At 39.0% G+C, this 24289-nt stretch overlaps 1 protein-coding gene and 1 pseudogene across 1 annotated transcript in view; one reads left to right on the top strand and one right to left on the bottom strand.

The window, feature by feature from the left end:
- Positions 1-24289, top strand: part of BBS9 (Bardet-Biedl syndrome 9) — a 540357-nt gene that overhangs the window by 47485 nt on the left and 468583 nt on the right. The gene's annotated exons all lie outside the window — the stretch shown is intronic.
- On the bottom strand, positions 857-973 carry LOC126024877 (uncharacterized; annotated as a pseudogene).

Raw genomic sequence — 24289 nt, 5'->3', positions numbered from 1 at the left:
CATGCTATCTCTCCGGCCCCTCTTTTTTTTTTTTTTTTTTTGACTCTATTTTTAAAATATCAAACCTATTCGTTCTCTCATGCCTCTTCTGCTTAGGTTGACTATATATTGTGCATGTTTTATGTACTATTTTAAATAAAGGTGGTGACTTAATGACCCCCTTTAATGTGGTTTCAATCTAACTGGAGGGCTGTTAGAAAATCAGTGATAAAATTCCTAGCCTCAGGGGGAAAGATATTAGTAGTGTGTTAGCAAGAAATATTATCACATCTTTAAAAATAGCTCATTTAGGGCCTGGAGAGATAGCGCAGCGGCGTTTGCCTTGCAAGCAGCCGATCCAGGACCAAAGGTGGTTGGTTCGAATCCTGTGTCCCATATGGTCCCCTGTGCCTGCCAGGAGCTATTTCTGAGCAGACAGCCAGGAGTTTACCCCTGAGCACTGCCGGGTGTGGCCAAAAAAAAAAAAAAAAAAAGTCCATTTAGGGGCCGGAGAAATAGCATGGAGGTAGGGCATTTGCCTTGCATGCAGAAGGGCAGTGGTTCGATTCCTGGCATCCCACGTGGTCCTCTGAGCCTGCCAGGAGTGATTTCTTTTCTTTCTTTTCTTTTTTTTTTTAATTAAGTTTGCTAATAAGTTAAGTGTTTTATTTTTGAAATGTCCTTTTATGTAACGTATTTTATGTATTTATTCTATTTTATGTAACGTAACTATATTCTAGGCACTGAGGTTAGTCAACTACTAAGAGAATCTTAAACTCTGGAGGATAGATATAATTTAACAGTTGATTTTCTTCACTTAAAATTTTAATGAAAATATTTTATGATAAAACTATTTTTTTAAATTTTTTTCTTTTTTTTTGTTCGCCCAATTCACAGTACTGAGGTTGAGGTGTATATGGGGTGCATTTACTGTACCTCCTCTTTCTATACAGTCAGTATAAAGAACACAGCCTGTGGTAAGAATTGGGAGGCCTTTTCTTTTTTTTGATTATTTAATATATATATTTATAAATCTTTCACCAGTGCAACATTCCCATGACCAATATTGTCCTTCCTCCCCAACCCACACTGGCCTGTACTCTAGACAGGCTTTCTACTTCCCTCATTTAGCCACATTTTTTATGATAGTTCTCAGTGTAATTATTTCTGTGACTGCACTAAATGATCCCTGTGGTGAGCTTCATGTCGGGAGCTGGACCCTCCAGTCCTCCTCTATTTTGTCTCTGAACATTACACAAATGTTTTTCATTTTTCTCAAAACCCATAGATGAGTGAGACCATTCTGTGTTTATCTCTCTCCCTCTGACTTATTTCACTCAGCATAATAGATTCCATATACATCCATATATAGGAAAATTTCACGACTTCATCTCTTCTGATGGCTGCATAATATTCCATTGTGTATATGTACCATAGTTTCTTTAACCATTCATCAATTGAGGGGCATTATTAACTATACACCAATAATGATAGGGAATTATATTATATTATAGTTATATTATTGGTGTATAGTTGGGATATTACTTACCCCAACTTTAAACTGTATTACAAAGTAATAGTTATCAAAACAGCATGGTATTGGAATAAAGACAGGCCCTCAGATCAGTGGAATAGGCTTGAGTACTCAGAGAATGTTCTCCAGATATACCATCACCTAATTTTTGATAAAGGTGCAAGAAATCCTAAATGGGATTTAGGGAAGGCCTCTTCAATAAGTGGTGTTGGCACAACTGGCTAGCCACTTGTAAAAAAGCGAATTTAGACCTCCAGTTAACATCATGTAGAAAGGTAAAATCCAAATGGATTAAAGACCTAGATATTAGAACTGAAACCATAAAGTATATAAACAACATGTAGGTCAAACACTCCATGATATTGAGACTAAAGGCATCTTTAAAGAGGAAAAAGTACTCTCCAAACAAGTGAAAGCAGAAATAGATAGATGGGACTATATTAAGCTGAGAAGCTTCTGTACCTCAAATGAAATAGTGCCCAGAATACAAGAGCCACCCACTGAGAGGGAGAAACTATTCACCCAATACCAAACATCTGACCCCATCAGAAAATGGGGAGAAGAAATGAACAGACACTTTGACAAAAAAGAAATACAAATGAATAAAAGGCACATGAAAAAATGCTCCACATCACTAATCATCAGGGAGATGAAAATCAAAACAACTATGAGGTACCCTCTCACACCACAGAGATTGGCACACATCAGAAAGAATGAGAACAAGCAGTGCTGGTGGGGATGTGGAGAGAAATGAGCTCTTATTCACTGCTAGTGGGAATGCCGTCTGGTCCAACCTTTGTGGAAAGCGATATGGAGATTTCTCCAAAAGCTGGAAGTTGAGCTTTTTTATTGAGCCACACCCAGTAGTACTTAGAGAGGTTATTTCTGGCTATGTACTCAGGAATCAATCCTGGAGGTGCTTAGGGAACCATATGGATGAAAGGCATAGGAGAATAGGCTGGATAAGTCATTAAATTTATAAGACGTGTGAGCTGAGAAGAAAAAAGACCTTAGGTTAAGTTAGCTTTACAATAAAGCTCAATTTGCTCTTCTGGAAAGTGAAGAAGCCAGATATAAAACAAATAGGAACAAGTTCATGTCTTTTCACAATATATGTCTTGAGCTTTATTAGAAAGACTTGAATCAGGGCCAGCATGGTGGCGCTAGAGGTAAGGTGTCTAACGTGGTTTGATCCCTCCGTGTCCCATATGGTCCCTCAAACCAGGAGCGACTTCTGAGCGCATAGCCAGGAGTAACCCCTGAGCGTCACCGGGTGTGGCCCAAAAACCAAAAAAGAAAAAAAAAGACTTGAATCATGAAGGTTTCTTCATGGTACAAGTACCAGTAGCTTTTTCAGCAGAGCCAGTTAACTTACAGAAACCCAATGGTGACTGAATGGAGCCTTACTTTCTTTCTTTCTTTTTTCTTTTTCAGAACTAGCTATGACTGAATCAGTCCCAACTCTGCTACTTTAAAGCTGTGACACTGGCCAAGTCCTTGTGATACTGCACAACTTCCACTTCTTTTTCTTTTTTTATCTATAAAGATGATTGGGTGATTTTATTTTCCATTTCATTAATGTATGCTCCACTGATTGCTTTTTTATTTTTATATTTACTGCATCATGATTGCAACATGTTTGCAGTTGGGTTTCAGTCATAATTTGTACACCCCTTCGCTAATGTTCCTGCCCACATGTTCCCCATCTCCCTCCTTCTCACCCCCTGCCTGTCTTTGAGACAGGTATTATATTTCTCTCACTCAGTACCATTATCATGATAGATTTTGGTGTACTTATTTCTCTAATTGCACTAACTGGTACACGTATACAATGGGAAACTATGCAGCCGTCAGGAGAGATGAAGTCATGAAATTTTCTTATACATGGATGGACATGGAAACTATTATGCTGAGTGAAGTAAGTCAGAGGGAGAGAGATAGACACAGAATAGTCTCACTCATCTGTGGAATTTAAGAAAAATAAACAATAATAAAAGGTAATAATACCCAGAGACAATAGAGATGAGGTTTAAAAGGACCCATGATATGAAGCTTACCACAAAGATTGGTGAGCCTTACATCATCACCATTTACTGCTGGAGTATTAAGTCATGTGAAACTTTGGTTCCTTTGGCTTCACACCAGTAACCCCTTCTTTATAAGTACCTATCACTGCCCTCTAGGGACTGAATCACTCACAAAGTTTTCAAGAAAGAGAACTCTGAAAATTCATCCCAGAAAGTCACAGATACTTGGGGGAAGTTGCTTACAAGTCCACCTAGCTCAGACAGTTGACTGGCTCTGAGGACTCTTACACTGTTATTCTGGACAGGTAAAGAGAACTACTTCTCATTATACTCATTCATTTGGGTTACAAAGCGAATGAACAAGTTAAATTTTTTACACCAGGTTTTCATGGCCTCTGTTGACATTTTCCACTAAGCATTTTTTAAAATTATCTTTATTTAAACACCGTGATTACAAACATGATTATAGTTGTATGATTACAGTCATGTAAAGAACACCCCCCTTTACCAGTTCAACATTTCCACCACCAATTTCCCAGATCTCCCTCCTCCCCACCCCCCACACCTGTACTCGAGACAGGCTTTTTACTTCCCTCATTCATTCACATTATTATGATAGTTTTCAGTGTAGTCATCTCTCCAACTGCACTCATCACTCTATGTGATGAGCTTCATGTCATAAGCTGCACCTACCAGCCCTCATCTCTCTTGTCTCTGAGATACTGTGAAAAATGTCTTTCATTTTTCTTAAAGCCCATAGATGAATGAAACCATTCTGTGTCTTTCTCTCTCCCTCTGACTTACTTCACTCAGCATAATAGATTCCATGTACATCCATGTATAGGAAAATTTCATGACTTCATCTCTCCTGACGGCTGCATAATATTCCATTGTGTATATGTACCACAGTTTCTTTAGCCATTCATCTGTTGAAGGGCATCTTGGTTGTTTCCAGAGTCTGGCTATTGTAAATAGCGCTGCAATGAATATAGGAGTAAGGAAGGGATTTTTGTATTGTATTTTTGTATTCCTCGGGTATATTCCTAGGAGTGGTATAGCTGGATGGTATGGAAGCTCAATTTCCAGTTTGTGAAGGAATCTCCATATTGCTTTCCATAAAGGTTGTACTAGACGGCATTCCCACCAGCAGTGAAAAAGAGTTCCTTTCTCTCCACATCCCCGCCTCCGCTAAGCATTTTTGAATGTTAATTAACTTTTTTTGTTTTTCGGCCACACCCGTTTGATGCTCAGGGATTACTCCTGGCTAAGTGCTCAAGAAATTGCCCCTGGCTTGGGGGGACCATATGGGATGCTGGGGGATCGAACCGCGCTCCTTCCTGGCTAGCGCTTGCAAGGCAGACACCTTACCTCTAGCGCCACCACATCGGCCCCAACTATTAACTTTTTATCTTTTAATTTTAAGAATTTAATTTTAAATGCTTAATAGGTTAAGCATTTTAACCTATTTTTGAAAAGTACCTGTGATTGCATTCTTTCCTGTTAATTTATGCTAATCTGTAGTCATTGTATACGATCTATTTGACACTCTTTCAGGCCAAACAGGATATTACACTAGGATGCATCATTGTATTTTTCAGGTTGATGATGATGGCACTGATCTCTGTTAATTCCATAGGGAATAGTATGCTTTTTTGGTGGGTTGGGGGGGTGAGTTTCAAGGGATTCAAGTTAGCCCTTCTTATTAATGGTCTTCATGACACTCCTTATTTGACAGGAAGGTACAGTAAGTATCCAGCCTGATTATGAGTGTGTCCCATGAGCTTTGCATTAAACAAAATGCAAAAGTTATGGCAGGATGGTTTCATACAACTATTGAACTTACTGTGAGAAACTTGGGTCATGATTTCACTTATAAGAGGAATGTCCTAATACCTGTGTGGCATATAGTGTTCTCAAGGGTGGCCTATGTATTTATTTTTTCTATGTGTGTGTTACCCTTTTAAAGGGGCTGTTACAGAAATCTTTTGGTTTGGTTTCTTTACCAGCACTTTAATTTGGTAGTTAGAGATTCCAAGCCTTTCTGTTGTGTGTGGAGCAGAACAGATAGCAATCTTTATAATTACTATTGTAATCCATTCTCTAAGCATATTCTTCCCCATCCTGCATACATTCGAGTCCTTTCCTTGAAGCTACAATGACAAATTCTCATGTCTCGTTAAATATTGAGTATTTTTTCTTATATATTTTTTGTTCTGAGGTTCATTTTGTCACAAAGCTTTTTCTTGTTTGTTTTGTTTTGTGCATCTTTTGCTGTTTTTCCAGTGATAGAATCTGTTACCTTCCCTTTCCCTACTTTGTGTTTCCTGAAGTCTGTAGTGGTAGCAATGGGGCATTGGAGGACTTCTTTGTTATTGTCTCTGAAGGTGCCAGTGGTTTCTTTCCTGGCAATGCAGATGTGTGGGTTCAATATGGCTTCACTTTTTTTTTTTTAATATAGTGACGACCGTTATGCTTTGAATTCAGAAAATTTACCGGTTTTTTTGGATGGGTGGGTCTTGGGCCACATTTTGACCACAAAGTAAACCCAGGGTCACTCTGGGATGCTGAGGTCCAGTTGTGTGCTAGTCGTATGTAAGGGAAGTACTTAACCCCTATCCTATCTCTCAGGCCCTTGAATTTAGAATTTTTTGGTTTGAGGTCCACGCTTGATTATGGTCAGGGTTTATTCTTTGCTCTGGGCATAGATCAATTTTGTCAGGGTTCAGGTGTAGTGCCCCCTTCTCTCACATAGGATTCTACTTAGAATGGATGAATACATTTAGTAGGATCACAGAAATTATTATCACATCAGAAAATCATTTGTGATAGAAACAAATGGAAAATGAAAGTGAAACATATGATACAGTGCTTTGTCATATGTACCAGATCTTGTGTTTGACTCTACTGTGAAGAAAAAAAAAGATACACTAACATTGAGACCAAAAATTTTAGGAGTAAATTCAACAAAAGACATATTAAGACTTACACAATAATGCTTAAAAATGTTGAAAGAAATAAAGCATACAGAACTGAAAGGAATATGTCATATTTCTGTACTAGAAAACCCAGAATTATCTATTGTCTTTAACTTTAATATGATACATTAAGTCTCAGAGTTTTCTAAACATTAACAAGTTAATTGTAATATTTATATAAAAAGCATACAGCTTGAGATGGCTAAAGTAATTTTGTCTTTTTAAAAATAATAATCACTTTGTTTAAGCACCATGGTTACAAAATTTTTATGATTGATTTTCAGTCATTCAATATACACCACCCACCCTTCACCAGGGCGTGTTTCCTGCCACCAATGCCTCCAGTTTCCTTCCCACCCTTGTCCTGCCTGCCTCTTGGCAGACATTTTACTTCTCTCTTTCTCTCCTGCTTTTATTACTTCCCTTTTGACACTGTGATTTGAACTACTATTGATGAAGGGGTATGTATTATGCTTATAATTTTATCCCTTTCTTTCCTCCTTCTCCCTTCCTTCCTTCCTTCCTTCCTTCCTTCCTTCCTTCCTTCCTTCCTTCCTTCCTTCCTTCCTTCCTTCCTTCCTTCCTTCCTTCCTTCCTTCCTTCCTTCCTTCCTTCCTTCCTTCCTTCCTTCCTCCTTCCTCCCTCCCTCCCTCCCTCCCTCCCTCCCTCCCTCCCTCCCTCCCTCCCTCCCTCCCTCTCTCTTTTCCTCCCTCCCTCCCTTTCTCCCGCCACATCTGGCAGCACTCAGGGGTTACTCCTGGGTTTGTGCTCAGAAATTACTCCTGGCAGGCTTGAGGGACCATATGGGATGCTGGGAATCAAACGTAGGTCAGCCGCTTGCAAGGCAGACACCCTCCCAAATGTACTGTTGTTCTGTCCCAAAGAGTGATCTAACTTTTATTGTTATCGTGGTCCGTTCTCTACCCTGACTGCACTGATACTTGTCCTTGTCTCTATAGTCATTGGATAGCATTCCATAAATGAGTGAGATTATTCTGTGTCTATCCTCTCCTGACTTATTTTGCTCATCATGCTCCATATCCAGCCATGTATAAGCAAGTTTCATGACTTTATTTTTTCTAACTGCTGTACATTATTCCATTGTTTTTTAGATTTTTAGCCACAGTTTTTTTTTTTTTTTTTTTTTTTTTTTGGTTTTTGGCCCACACCCGGCGGTGCTCAGGGGTTACTCCTGGCTGTCTGCTCATAAATAGCTCCTGGCAGGCACGGGGGACCATATGGGACACCGAGATTCGAACCAACTACCTTTGGTCCTGGATTGGCTGCTTGCAAGGCAAATGTCGCTGTGCTATCTCACCGGGCCCAGTCACAGTTTTTTTTAGAGGTTTATTTTTATTTTTATTTTTTTAAGGAATACCTATTTTATTTTCCAAAAAGGCTGGGTCAGTCTCCATTCCCACCAACAGTGAATGAGAGTCCCTTTCCCCTGACTTTTGCACCAGAACTGGATGTTCTTGTTCCTTGTGATGTGTGCTAGTTCTCTTTGTTATGAGATGTTGCTTCATTATTGTTTTGATTTGCATCTCCCTGATATTCATGATGTGAAGCTTTTTTTTAATGTGTCTTTTGGCGATCTGAATTTCTTTGAGGAAATGTCTATTCATTTCTTCCTTCATATTTGAATGGGCTTAGATTTTTTTTTTTCTTGCTAAATTCTACAAGTACCTTGTAAATCTTGTATAGTAACCCTTTTTTAAATGGGTATTGGGTGAACAATTTCTCCTATTCTGTGGTTAGTCTTTCTGTTGTAATCACCATTTCCTTTGAGGTGCAGAAACTTCTGAGTTTAATGTAGTCCCATTAAGTTTAAAGTAGTCCCATAGGTGTTCTGCCTATATTTTCCTCTATGTATTATGGTTTCAGGTGTGATATCAAGGTTTATAATCCATTTTGATTTGACTTTTATGCATAATGTTAAAGAGAAGTCTGAGTTCGCTTGTTTGATGTAGTTAACCAGTTTTTCCAGCACCACTTGTTGAAGTTTTCCTTGCTCTACTTAATATTTCATGCCCTATATCAAAGATTAATTAGTAATATACCTAAGGGTCAGTCTCAGAATATTAACGTCTGATTTGAGGGTCTATATTACAATACTATGCTGTTTTGCGGTTTGTTTTTGGGCCACACCTGGTGGTGCTCAGATTACTTGTGACTCAGTGCTCAGAAATTACTCCTGGCAGGCTTGGGGAACTATATGGGATGCTGTTCAATTTAAGCATTGAATCCATGGGCCGGCGAGATGGCGCTAGAGGGAAGGTGTCCGCCTTGCAAGCGCTAGCCTAGGAAGGACTGTGCTTCAATGCCCGGCGTTCCATAGGGTCCCCCCAAGCCAGGGGCGATTTCTGAGTGCGTAGCCAGGAGTAACCCCTGAGCATCAAACTGGTGTGGCTGAAAAAAAAAAAAAGGATTGAATCCAGTCAACCATATACAAGGCAAACATCTTTCCCATTGTGCTATTGCTCTCTGGCCATGAATTCCAGGCTGCTTTTAATGACTACTGCTGTATAGTGCTGTTTGAAGTTGGGGAAAGCGATGCCTCTTCCATCTTCTTTTTCCCAATCATTGTTTTAGCTATTCATGGAGGTTTATTGTTCTATATAAATTTCAGGAGAGTTTGATTTATTTCTTTGATAAGTGTCTTGGGTATCCTTATAGGGATTCCCTAAATCTGTGCAGGATCTTGGAAGTATTGCCATCTTAACGATGTTAGTTAATCCTCCTAATCCATGAGCAGGTATCCTTGCTGATCCAAGAATCCTTGGTGAGTTTTAGGCTGATTGATCTATGAAGAGGTGACAGAGAGTGTTGAAGTCTCCAACTGCTACTGTGTTATGTTATTGATATCTTTCTCCAAGTCTGTTAGCAGTTATTTTAATTATTTTGCTAGCCCCCCTCATGGTGCGTCTATAGTTAGAAGTATGATATTTTTTTCTAATGTACATGTGGTGAGTTTCTCTGTCTTTTACAACCTTTTTAAATTATTTTTTAAAATCTGAAGTCCGGCATTTAATATTAGTATTGCCACCTCATTCCTTTTAAGAGAGTTGTTTACTGAAAGGATTTTCTTTTATCCTTTGACTTTGAGTCAGTAAATTCTGACTATTCAAATGTGTTTCTTGCTGGTAGCAAAGTGCTGGATCCAATTTTGGGTCCATTTGCCACTCTGTCTCTTGCCTGGTACATTTAGTCTGTTGATTTCGAGAGAAATGACTGTACAAAAATACCCCTCGCTTTACGACCTACCTGTTTAGCGACCGCTCGCACTTATGACCATCTCTTCACCGTTATTTTATTTTATTTTAAATATCCTTTTTCCATCTTGTACACTCTACAGTACAGTACTGTGGTTTTTGGTGCTTTAATGTACCTACTTTACTAACTTTATGTTCTTTAATATATTGCAGTACTGTATGTAAATTACTCAACCTATGCAAATTATGTTTTAATGTGGAAGTTTTCAGTTTGATCTTTCTCATTATTTTACTTATTCAGAATACAGCATTGTCAAGTACTATGCATATACTATACTACTGTGTACAAGACATGCAGCTCCTCACTTAAGAAACAATTTGCTTAATGGATCTTGGTTTTTAAGCGAGGAGTATCTGTAATGGGATTTTGTGTCATCTTTTTAGTATAAATTTGGTGCGTTTGTGGAGTTGTCTCTTCTTAAAGAAGACACTTTAGTACTTCTTTTAAAGTTGATTTTGAATCTGTAAAGTTTATGAGCTGTTGTTTATTTGTGAAGCTGTGTATTCTTCCTTCAAACCTGAATAAAAGTCTGGCTGGTTTAAGTTTTCTTTGTGAGACATTCATTTCATTGGTTTTTTTCACTATATACTACTGCTGTCTTAGGGTTTGGAACATTGCTTGTGATAAATCTGCTGTAAATCTTAAATTTGCTGCTTTGTATGTAATTTCTCTTTTTGATCTTGATGCTTTCAGTTTATTTTTTAAGCTCTATCTGTGTGTGCCTCCAGTGCTTTTATCTGGGTCTCTATTAGCATATCCTATTTGGGCATCCAGAATGTGGGTTGATTGCATTTTGGGAATTCTCAATGATAATGTCTTTGACTGTTACTTCTTCATAGGGTTTTTTCCTCCCTGGCTCTCTGGGACCCCAATGATTCTTAATGGTGTTCTTGTTTAACTTGTCCCAAAGATCTGTTGTCATTTGTCCACTTATTTTTTTTTTTTCATTTTTTGTTTGTTTATTTTGAGGCTCTTTTTCAACTTCCTCTGTTAAATAGAGAGATTTTGTAGCTTGACTTCAGGGTCATCGATTCTTTCCTTAGTAGTTGTTACTCTGCTGGTGAGGCTTTCCAGTGAATTTTTCATTTTTGTCTTTCTGATTTTTCAGTCCTGATATTTGAAGTTTTTTCAATTTCTACTTTTATATCCTCTTGCGTCTTATTGACTGTCTGTTCCATGGTTTCTTTGAATTCTTTGGACATTCTTAACATTTTCTCTCTAAAGTCCTCTAAAGTTAGTTGGGTCTTCAGAACTATTATCTTCATTCACTCAGCATTGCCTTTTTATTGTGACCGTTATCATGTGGTAGTGTTTTTTATGAGTTGTGTGTGGGGAGGCTCCTTGACTCGCTGAAATGCCTGGTTTCAGAGTGAAATGGAACACCTGTGCTCTTATCAGTGCACACTCATCTTAGTTCAAAATAGTTCTTTTTAGTCCAAATGCTGTTCACAGCCACTCCTACTTATGCTGTCACCAGTCCTTTCTCCAGTCTATGTTTTTTTCTGGGTGCACTTACCTCAGTTCAGTTCAAAATATTTGCGAGTACTTTGTATATTCCAGATGTCAACCGTTTATCTGATGTCTTGAGTACAAATAGTTTCTCCCACTCAGCTGTCTTTTAGTTTAGCCTGTGATTCTTTACTGTAAAGAAACTTTAGTGTGATGTTTAGTTGTGATTCTGTAGCCTTTGCCATTGGCATCATTATCTATTCTGCAGATTCCAAGAATTTATTTTTATTTGGCTTTATATGTTCTTTTCCTTGGTTTCTTTATGTCCCACATACAAGTAAAATTGCCTAATATTTGTCTTCCTCCTTCTGACTTATTTTGTTTAGCATGATCCACTCCAGTTCTACATATGTGGTCACAGTTGGCAACATTTATCTTCCCTCTAGCTGAGTAGTATTGTATATATACCACATTTTTGCTCATCATTGATTGGACATTTGGATTGTTTCCATGTCTTAGCTACTGCACATAGGACTGAAATGAGCATAGGTATGCATTATGAGTGGATATTGTTGAGTTCTTTACATAGACACTTACAAGTGGAAGTACTGGATCCTATTGTTAAGTATTTTGTTTTTGGGCCACACACAGTGATGCTCAGAGCGTATTCTTGCCTCTTTACCCGGGAATAATTTGTGTGTCTTGCAGGATCATATAGAATGGATCATATGAGTGTATGACAAGCACCATAGCCATCTTGCAGGATACTATAGAGTGGATCATATGAGTATATGGCAAGCACCCGAACCACTGTAATATTTTTTCAGCCTCTATTATTATTATTATTATTATTAATTATCTTTATTTAAACACCGTGATTACAAATATAATTGTAGTTGTATGATTACAGTCATGTAAAGAACACCCCCCCCTTCACCAGTGCAGGATTCCCACCACCAATTTCCCAGATCTACCTACTCCCCACCCCACCCACACCTGTACTCGAGACAGGCTTTCTTTTTCTCTTTTTCACATTGTTATGAGAGTTTTCAGTGTAGTTATTTCTCTAACTGCACTTATCATTTTATGTGGTGAGCTTCATGTCATTAGCTGCACCTACATGGGAGGATGGGGGGAAGTAAAGGTTGGGACTGAGGCAGTAAAATATTAGAAATGAGCTTTGTAGGGCAGTATCAAGGTCCCAATACAAGATGGATATTATGGATATATAGAATATATGCACACAATACTATCAGTATGAAAACAAAGAGAAAAAATTTCCACTGACTGTCCCAATATATACCAGTGCTAGAACAGCCTGCCCTCCTCCCAGAGCGCATTCCCATTAGTGTAGGGAGAGATAGGGGGAAAGCCTGTTGACCCCTATAGAGTCCACCTAGACCAGTGCCCAGGAAAAGACTGAAGTCCAGGGGAGAAAACCCCTATACCTGGCAAGAGCTGGTCTCCAGAATCAAGGACGAAATCGGAAGCCAGATGTCTGCCCGCCCTCCTCCCCATGCACCTCTTCCCTGGAGTACGGAGGGAGGGGGGAACCTGAGGACCACTAAGAGTCCACCTGAACCCACTTCTGGCCATCTGAGCTGGCACCCAGGGAAGGCCTGGAGTCAGGGGGAAAAGACAAGGATGGCTGGGGGCCTGCCAAGCCTCCCAGCACTCCCCAGGCTAGGGAGAAAGGCTCTGGTATGGGGCCTCCCCAAACCCCATACCTGGCAAGAGCTGGTCTCCAGAATCAAGGACGAAATCGGAAGCCAGATGTCTGCCCGCCCTCCTCCCCATGCACCTCCTCCCTGGAGTACGGAGGGAGGGGGGAACCCGAGGACCACTAAGAGTCCCCCTGAACCCACTTCTGGCCATCTGAGCTGGCACCCAGGGAAGGCCTGAAGTCAGGGGGAAAAGACAAGGACAGCTGGGGGCCTGTCAAGCCTCCCAGCACTCCCCAGGCTAGGGAGAAAGGCTCTGGTATGGGGCCTCCCCAAACCCCATACCTGGCAAGAGCTGGTCTCCAGAATCAAAGAGGAAACAGGAAGCCAGATGTCTGCCCGCCCTCCTCCCCATGCACCTCCCCCCTGGAGTACGGAGGGAGGGGGGAACCTGAGGACCACTAAGAGTCCACCTGAACCCACTTCTGGCCATCTGAGCTGGCACCCAGGGAAGGCCTGGAGTCAGGGGAAAAAGACAAGGATGGCTGGGGGCCTGTCAAACCTCCCAGCAATCCCCAGGCTAGGGAGAAAAGCTCTATTGTTCTGAGGTGAAACCCAGGTCATCACTCATATGAGACATGAACTCTCATTGTAAAAAAGTTAAAATAGGGGCCGGTGAGGTGGCGCTAGAGGTAAGGTGTCTGCCTTGCAAGCGCTAGCCAAGGAAGGACCGCAGTTCTTCCCCTGGCGTCCCAGGGGCAATTTCTGAGCGCTTAGCCAGGAGTAACCCCTGAGCATCAAACGGGTGTGGCCCGAAACCCCTCCCCCCAAAAAAAAGTTAAAATAAAAAAAAACTTGATTTAAACACTGTAGTTTACAGAGTTGTTCTTAATACCGTTGTTTTGTCTATTCAATGTTCCAACGCCAATCCCACCACCAGTGTCACCTTTTTTCACCATTGTTCCAACTTTCTCACCCACCCCCAAGCTGCTCCCATGGCAGGCACAAAGTAATTTGTTTACCTTATAATAAGAGAACGGCTAATGAATTATCAAAAAGTACTTCAGAAAAAGAAAATATGTGTGTTGCTATATTTTACATTGGGGGGGTTGTCTGTAAAATCATTGTCTAAGGCCTCGATGGCGAACCTATGGCACGTATGCCAGCGGTGGCATGAGAAGGCCTTGAAGCTGGCATGCGGGAAGGGGTCTGCAATTAAGATATGTGGCGTGGCAGGAGGTGAGTGTGCCGGTGTCTGCTTTGCAGCTCACCTGGCAACAGGGCCGGACTGGCCATTGGGAGGACCAGACTTTGTGTGGCAGTTTGGGCATGCAGGATCAAAAAGATTAGCCATCACTGGTCTAAGGCATTAGTGAGCTATTTATTTGTTACTAGTTGAGCCTTCTGGATTATTTATTTTGTTTATTGAGCTTAATTGGATCCTATGTTACCTTCGCATAAATTTTGGTTTTCTACTATGTGACTGACAATGTTGTCTAATTTAAAGGTGTTAAATGCCCTTGGATACTCTTTATTCAGTTTCTTAAACCTCTTTTCTCTAGGTAATTTCGCAAGAATTTAGAGAAAGATTTTTTTCTGAAGTAGCATTATTGTAGACATTTGGACAGATGTATAACATGGAGTATTTTCTTTCATTTTCCTGTACCTAGTCTTCCCGAACCTTTTCTTTTCTCTCTGTTATGTTCTCTGCTTCTGCCTTTATTCTACTCCTGTGTGTAGGAATTCTAAAAGATTCAAAAATAGCAAGGATGCTTTGTAGAGGGAAATAACAATAAGAAATAGGAGGTGACAATTGAAGTCGTACTATCAGAACTATAAGGTTTTCTCTTAATCATTGGTTAATCATAAGACCTACCTAACTTCTTTATATATTTTATATACTTTTGGGATTAAGTTTATATAGTTAATGACAAAGAAACATTCTCATAGGCAGAAATCAGTTCAGAAAGTGTTTTTATTGGTTGGATCCATTATGCTTTTGTTCATATGTGAATGCATTATTTTTAAATGACCAAAATTATCTCCACTCTGACTCCTTTATTTGATAAAAGGAATTACCATTGTTCCCTTATACTTGCTAGTAAAAAAAATAGAGATTAGAAGCTATGTATGAAAAGGTATGTTCTACATGTATTTTGTCATTAGAATATGTGTATATGAGTTTAGATAATGAGAGGTTTTTTCTTTAATTTGTATCACGTCATTTTTGAGGGAATTTTCTTTCTAAAATAATTACTTATTCTAGAAAGCTAAAGAGAGGAAACATAAAGCTTTTTTAAAATTTATTTTTATTTTTTAATATGAAAATTTTATTTAAGCACTTTTATTGCAAACATGATTGTAGTTGGGTTTCAGTCATAAACAGAATACCCCCATTCATCAGTACAGCGTTCCCATCACCCATACACCCCTCCCTCCTCCCAACCCCTGCCGGTATTTGAGACATGCATTTTATTTCTCTCACTCATTAAGATAGACATAATTGTTGTTAGTGTAGTTATTTCCCTAATTGCACTCACTACTCTTTGGGGTGAGCTTCATATTGTAAACCGGTCCTTCTGGCCCTCATCTCTGTTGTCTCTGGCATCATTACAATAATGTCCTTAATAGTGAGACTATTCTGTTTCTATTTCTCTCTCACTTATTTTACTCAGCATAATTATAGATTTCATGTACATCCACATATAGGAAAAATTCATGAATTCATCTCTCCTGATGGCTGCATAATATTCCATTGTGTACATATACCACAGTTTCTCTAGCCATTCATTTGTTGAAGGGCATTTTGATTGTTTCCAGATTCTGTCTATTGTAAATAGTGCTGCAATGAATTTTGGTGTGAGGAAGGGATTTTTGAACTGTATTTTTGTGTTCTTAGGGTATATCATTAGAAGAGGTATAGCTCGATCACACGGGAGCTCAATTTGAAGTTTTTGGAGGAATTTCCATATTGGGAAACATAAAGTTTTGATTACTGCATTTGGTAGACAAAGAGTTGTAAGTAATTGTTACTAATTTACTCATTCTTACTCATTGAAGGATCAGTCTTTGTTTAATTTATTGAGTACTGAATTCAAGACAGAGCCAGTGGAGCAATGCCGCTCCACTCTGCTTCGTGTCAGTGTGCTTCTCTTAGTCAAGGAACGCCAGCATGAGACATAGAAAAAAAATCACACTAACACTGTGACAATGGGGAACACAGGCTTCCCACCACGCTTAGAAAAAGAAGATGATAGATCTGATGACCCGAAAAGTACCAATCACCTATTTAGCCTCTCAGAGAAGCAATATGGAGGATGTTCATAGAACTCAAAAGAAAGCATGGAACGAATTGAATGTGCCACAAATAAGAATCAAGAGGATCTGAGAGTAGAAATAAGAAAACTTCAAACTGAAATAACAGGACTGAAAAACTTGGTATGTGAAATGAAATCCTCACTGGAAAGCCTCTTCAACAGAGTAACAGTGGGTGAAAACAGAATCAGTGAGCTTGAAGATGAGATGCATAAGAACTCCATACAACAAAAGAGATTGGAAAGAGCCTTAAAACAAATGAGCAGACAGTTGAAATAAATCTACAAAGAATGTGAACAGACAAAAATAGAAGTCTTTGATAAACTCAACAGAAACAACAAGAATCATTAGAATCCCAGAGAACCATGAAGAACATCTCCAGAAAGAATCAACAGTCAAGAGCATTATTAGAGAAACTCCCATAACTACAAAAGACTGTATGCAACCAAATCCTACATGCCCGAAGAGCATCAGCTAAAAGATCCAAAGAAAAGTACCTCAAGATACATCCCAGTCACAATAACGAATCCACAGATAGGGACAGTACACTGAAAGCAGCAAGTTCAAAAAGGAAAATTACATTCAAGGAAGATCCTTAATATTTACAGCAGATTTGTCACAAGAAACCAAAGCCAAAAGGCTGTTGTTGGATATAGTGACAAAATTTAATGAAATGAATGCCTCATCTAGAATATATCGTCCATCCAGACTCACATTCAAGTTTGAAGGAAGCATACCGTATTTTCCGGCGTATAAGATAACTTTTGAAACAAAAAAAGTCAACCGAAAATCAGGGGTCATCTTATATGCCGAGTATATCCCGAAAAATGTTTCAATATGCAGCTAAACGAAACAAAGATAAAATCAGGCCGCAGAGTTTCCAAATCTCTTTCTTGGGGGCTCCCAAACAGTACTCAGGAGATCTGGGGGTCACTTCTGGCAAAACCCAGCTAACCGTGTTGGTGGTTCAGTGCTGGGGTCCAAGGATGGGGTGTTGTTTGGTTCATGTAGTGGGGGAGATTAACTGACACCGCCAGGGGATTGCCAGAAAAGGTGCCTATGATAAGGGACCAGTCACTGCAAGGCTGCTCAGACCGCCTCTCTAACTCAGCCAATCCAAGCAGGCTTTTTATGCATGCAGATTAGATAATATTTTGGACCCGAATCTACACTGTAAAAATCCTGCCTAGATTGGCCAGAGTCAGAGAGGAAGTCTATTACAGTATAACCTTTGAACCTTTGCTTGTTGTGATTGGCTCACTGTGGTACATACAGTTGCAGCACAGGAACGTTCTGTCTGATACAGCGAATATAGGCCTAAACCTAGGTTTTACCTGCAAAAATTAGGGGGTCGTCTTATACGCCAGAAATACGGTACATAGATTTTCAAATAAACAATAACTCAGAAACTTTACATACTCAAAACCAGTCTTAAAAGACAATCTGAAAGATCTACTTTAAGATAAGACAGACCAAGAGACACACCAAACTCCAACTTCTATATAAAGATGATGATAAATTCCATGACAGTTATCTATCTGAATGTCAATGGACTACATCTACCAGTTAAGATACACAGAGTGGCAAAATGGATCAAAAAGCTGAATCCAATACTCTGCCTACAAGAAACACATCTGAATAATCAGAACAAAGATAGACTCAAAATCAAAGATTGGAGGACAATCATCCAAGCAAACAACTCCTTTAAAAAATGCTCAAGTAGCTACATTAATATCAGATGACACAAACTTTAGACTTAGAAAATTTATAAGGGACAAAGATGGGCAATTTGTAATAATCAAGGGATATGTACAACATGAAGAAAGCACACCCCTAAACATATACACATCCAATGAGGGACCACAAAGTATTTAATATAATTGTTGATTAATATGAAAGAAAATATAAGTAGCAACACAATGAAAGTTGGAGACCTCAACACCAACCTGTCACCCCTGGATAGGTCAATCAAGCTGAAACCTAAGTAAAACATACTAGCTCTGAAAGGAGAAATGGAAGAAAGTGGCCTAGTGTGTGTATATATAATATGCATATAAATGTATATATGTATATGTTTCTATATGGCACTCCACACCCAGAAAACTGGATATACATTCTTCTCCAATGCAGATGAGTTATTCTCCAAGATAGACCACATGCTGGCCCATAAAAATACACCTCCATAAAATAAAGTGGATAGAATTTGTACAAACTACCCTCTCAGATCACAGTGCACTGAATTTAGAAGTGGACTACAAAAGGACATAGAGAAAAAACTTTAACATTTGGAAATTAAACAGCTTACTACAGAACAACCAGTGGGTCAGAGATGAAATTAAATAGGAAATTTAAAGATTCCTAGAAAAAAATTCAAATAAAAGAAATATCAGAATTTGTGGGACAGAGCCAAAGTGGTACCGAAAGGAAAATTTATAGCTGTACTAGCTCACATCAGGAAGGAAGAAATGCTTACAGAAATAACTTAATAAGACACTTTATAAAATTAGAAAGTTACCAACAAAATTAACCAAAAATAGTTAGGCAGAAGAGAACAACAAAGCTTAGAGCAGAAATTAAATGGTCTTTTAAATCAATGAAAGCAAAAGTTGGTTCTTTGAAAAAATAAACAAGGTCAATTGTGGATATCTCCTCTTCCAACTTCTTATTTATTCCATCTGAATACTCAGAACTGCCCACACCTGGAATGGGCAGGTAAAGGAGGCTGACTTGGGGTAGAGAGGGATTAAGATGGAGAAGTAGAGACAGAAGTGGGGCAGAGGTGAGAATCAACAGAGAGATTCAGCATCAGATTCAGTATCAGCAAAACAGCAGCAGCAAAGAATCTGCAGCAGTAGCTTCAACAGTAGCATCAGCAAAGGGAGTTAGTCAGCAAGGAAGCTTGGAAAAAACGGGAGAGAGAGGCTGAGAGTCAGAAAGAGTAGAGAAGTAGCTGCTAGGAAAAGGCAGCATAGAAGCCATGTGAGAAAAATGTATATGTTATGTTAGGACCGTGAAATAAAGTTGGCTGACTCCTGGAACTTCATCTAAATGCTTTGTGAATTTCTTCGCTGTCACCCCTCAACTTTCAGATCCGCCTGGCCATAGGGGCTGAGCCTAGTTGAAAAAGACCTCACCATACCCACACCATTTCTAGGTCTCATTAATTTGTATTAAAATGACAATTGATAAACCATGTAAAACACAGAGGAGAGAAATTTAATAAACTGGATAAGAAATGAAAAGGGGGTATTACTACAGATACTACAGAAATCCAGAGGTAGTCAGAGACTATTTTGAGAAACTCTATGCCATAAAACATCAGAACCCAGGATAAATGGATAAATTCTTGGATTCTTTTTTTTTTTTTTTCGTGCTACGCCCGCCAGTACTCGGGGGTTACTCTTGGCTCTGTGCTCAGAAATTGCAACTGGCATGCACAGGGGACCATATGGGATGCTGGGATTTGAACCACCGTTGGTCCTGGGTCGACTGCTTGCCAGGCAAATGCCCTACCGCTGTGCTATCTCTCCGGCCCCAAATTCTTGGATTCTTACAATCTTTCAAGGTTGATCTTCTTCCAGGATGATCTAGCATATCTGAACAGATCCATTACTATTGAGGAAATTAAAATGGTTATCGAAAGTCTTCCCAAAAATAAAAAATCAAGGCCCAAATAGATTCACTAAAAAATGCTTTCAAACCTTTCAAGAGGACCTACTACCAATTCTTTTTATTTTCTTACAGGAAATTGAAGAAACAGAAACACTCTCAAATCATTTTATATGAAGCTAACATCATCATGGTACCTAATGCAGACAGAGATGCTGCAAAAAAAAAAAAAGAAAAAGAAAAAGAAAAAAAAAAACTACAGACCAGTATCCCTGATGAATACAGATGCAAAGATCCTCAACAAAATCCTAACAAATAGGATCCAATGCCTCATCAAGAAGATCATATACCATGACCAAGTAGTTCATTCCAGAGATGCAAAGATGTTTAACATATGTAAGTGACTCAAGATAATGTGCCATGTAAACAAAAGAAAGTATAAACACCATTTTATCATATCACTAGTTGTAGAGAAAGCATTTGATAAGATCCAACACCCTTTCTTGATAAAAACTCTTAACAACATAGGAATGGAAGCATCTTTTCTCAGTATAGTCAAGGCCATTTACCAGAAACCCATGGCAAATCACCTGAGCCAATCACAACAAGCAAAGGTTCAAAGGTTATACTGTAATAGACTTCCTCTCTGACTCTGGCCAATCTGAGCAGGTTTTTTACAGTGTAGATTCGGGTCCAGAACATTGTCTAATTTGCATGCATAAAAAGCCTGCTTGGATTGGCTGAGTTAGAGAGGTGGTCCGAGCAGCCTTGCAGTGATTGGTGCAGGATCGAGGTGGAAAATTCGTTTTGTGGCAATATTCAGACAAGTTCTGTTTAGCAGCATAATAAACATTATTTGGGATATACTCGGCGTATAAGACAACCTCGATTTTTGGTTGACTTTTTTTTTTGTTTCAAAAGTCGTCTTATATGCCGGAAAATACGGTAAAAGCCTTTCCTCTAAAATCTGGTACAAGACAAGGCTGCTCCTTGCCACTCCTATTTAACAGTACTTGAAGAATTTGCCATAGCATTTAGACAAGAAACAAATATCAAGAGCATCCAGATAGGAAAGGAAGAAGTCAAGCTATCACTGTTTCCACATGACATGCTACTATATTTGAAAACCCTAATGACTATCAAAAAGCTTCAAGAAACAATTGATTCATATAGCAAACTGTCAGGCTACAATATTAGCATGCAAAAATCAATGGCCTTTTAATACACAAAGAAGATAGAGAAGAAATGGACCTTAAAAAACAATACCATTTATAATAGTACCACAGAAACTCAAATATCTTGGAGTCAACTAAAGAGGTGAATGATCTATACAAATAAAACTACAAAACACTGCTTCAAGAAATAAAAGAGGACACAAGGAAGTGGAGACATACACCCTCTTCATGGATTGGTAGGATTAACATCATTAAAATTGCAATACTCCCCAAAGCATTGTAGAGCTTTAATGCAATTCTTCTAAGGATACCCATAAAATTTTTCAAAGAAGTGGATCAAACATTCCTGAAATTCATTTGGAACAAAAAACACAAATAGCTAAAATGGTGCTTAGAAAAAGAAGATGGGCAGCCTCACCTTCCCCAACTTTAAATTATACCACAAAGTGATAGTCATTAAAATAGCATGGTATTGGAATAAAGACAGATCTTCAGATCAGTGGAATAGACTTGAGTATTCAGAGACTATTCCCCAATTAATCTTTGATAACTGGACAAGAAACACAAAATGAGCAAAGAAAGCCTCTTCAACAAGTGGTGTTGGGACAGCCACATGCAAAAAAGCAAATTCAGACCTCCATCTAAAACCATGTACAAAAGTGAAATTCATATGGATTAAAGACCTTGATATGAAACCTAGCACTATAAAATATGTAGAAGAACCTGTAAGTAAAAAAAAAAAAACTCATGACATTGTGACTAATGACATCTTCAAGGAGGAAACACCACTGTACAAACAAGTAGAATCAGAGGTAAACAAATGCACTATATTAAACTGATAAACTTTTGTAACTCAAAGGAAAGAGTATCTAGGATACAAAGGCCACCCATGGAATGTGAGAAATTATTCACCCAATATCCATCAGATAATGGGCTAACATCTAAGATATACAAGGTACTGACCGAAATATCATCTAACCTCATCAAAAAATGGGGAGAAGAAATGAACAGACACTTCCTCAAAGAAGAAATACAGATGGCCAAAAGGCACATGAAAAATGTTCCACATCACTAGGATGTAAATCCAAACAATTATTTATTTATTTATTTATTTATTTATTTATTTATTTATTTATTTATTTATTTATTACAGTGCTGATAGGGATGTAAAGAGAAAGGAACTCTCATTCACTGCTGATGGGAATGCCGTTTAGTTCAGCCTTTCTGAAAAACAATATGGAGTTTCCTCAAAAACTGGACATTGAGCTTCACATGATCCAGCTATACCACCATTAGGGTTAGGGGGCCGGAGAGATAGCATGGAGGTAAGGCATTTGCCTTACATGCAGAAGGATGGTGGTTCAAATTCTGGCATCCCATATGGTCCCCTGAGCCTGCTAGGAGCGATTTCTGAGCGTAGAGCCAGGACTAACCCCTGAATACTGACTGCCAGGAGTGACCCAAAAACCAAGAAAAAAAAAAAAAAAAAAGAAACCACTATTAGGGATATTCTCTACAAACATATAAACATGATACAAAAATGCCCTCTGCATGCCTATGTTTATAGCAGTTCTTTTTACAAAAACCTATTTGTTTGTTTGTTTGTTTTTGAGCCACACCCAGTGAATCTCTGGTTATTCCTGGTTATGCTCTCAGAAATTGTTCCTGGCTTGGGGGACCATATGGGACGCTGGGGATTGAATCTAGGTCCGCAGTGGGTCAGCCTTGTGCAAGGCAAACACCCTATCACTGTGCTATCACTCTGGCCCCAAAAGCCAAATTCTTGAAACAATCTAGATGCATGACAACAGACTAGTTGCTAAAGAAAGTCTGGTTCATATACACAATTTAATACTATGCAGCTTTCAGGAAAAATGAAGTCATGAAATTTTCTGATACATGGATGGACATGGAAATTATTATGCTGAGTGAAATGAGTCAGATGGAGAGACATAGACACAGAATATTCTCACTCATCTGTGGAATTTAAGAAAAAAGACATTATTTTAATAATACCCAGAGACAATCTAGATGAGGGATTGAAGGACCAGCCCATGATATAAAGCGTGGTGAGTACAGTTAGAGAAATTACTACACCAACAACTATCATAACAATGGTAGTGAGTGAGAGAATTAGAATGCATGTCTTGAAGACATGCAGTGGGTGGGGGAGGGGGAGATGGGGAACATTGTGGGCAGGATGGTTGCGCTGGTGAAGGGGATGTACTTTTTATGACTGGAACCCATAGTAAACATGTTTGTAACATTGGTGCTTAAATAAAGATATTAATAAAAAGGAGTGAAGGACCTATACAAAGAAAACTACAAAATACTGCTTCAAAAATAAAAGAGGACACAAGGAAACAGAGACACATACCCTGTTTATGGGTTTGTGAGGATTAACATAATTAAAGTGGCAATATTACTCAAAACTTACACAGATTCCATGCAGTTTTTCTAAGGTTATCCATGACATTCTTCAAAGAAGTGGCTCAAACACTTCTCAAATTTATTTCGAACATGAACACCTAGAATACTAAAGGAACCCTTCAGAACACTTTATACAACTTTACATTGTATTACAAAGGAATGATCATTAAAGTAGCATGGTACTGGAATAAAGACAGACCTTCAGATCAGTGGAATAGACTTGAGTATTCAGAGACTGTTCCCCAGATATAAAATCATTTAATATGGGGCCGGGTAGGTGGCGCTGGAGGTAAGGTGTCTGCCTTGCAAGCGCTAGCCAAGGAAGGACCGCGGTTCGATCCCCCGCTGTCCCATATGGTCCACCCAAGCCAGGGGCGATTTCTGAGCACATAGCCAGGAGTAACCCCTGAGTGTCAAACAGGTGTGGCCCAAAAACCAAAAAAAAAAAAAATCATTTAATATTTGACAAATGAACAAGAAATGCAAAATGGATTAATCAAAACCTCTTTAACAACTGGTATTGAGGAGCCGGAGAGATAGCATGCAGGTAGGGCATTTGCCTGCATGCGGAAGGATGGTGGTTCAAATCCCAGCATCCCATATGGTCCCCCGAGCATGCCAGGAGCAATTTCTGAGCATAGAGCCAGGAGGAACCCCTTAGCGCTGCCGGGTATGACCCAAAAATTAAAAAAAAAAAAGTGGTATTGGGACCACTGATCAGCCATATGCAAACAAGTGAATGCAGACCTCTATGTAACACCATGCACAAAGGTCAAATCCAAAATGGATTAAAGACCTTGATATCAGAACCAAAACTATAAGGAATATAGGAGAAAATCTAGGCATTAACACTCCAAGACAT

This window comes from Suncus etruscus, chromosome 12 (assembly GCF_024139225.1).
Source record: "Suncus etruscus isolate mSunEtr1 chromosome 12, mSunEtr1.pri.cur, whole genome shotgun sequence".
In the NCBI taxonomy this organism is placed as follows: Eukaryota; Metazoa; Chordata; class Mammalia; order Eulipotyphla; family Soricidae; genus Suncus; species Suncus etruscus.
Note: the sequence above shows the minus strand (reverse complement) of the source record. Positions and strands in the feature narration are given on the sequence as shown.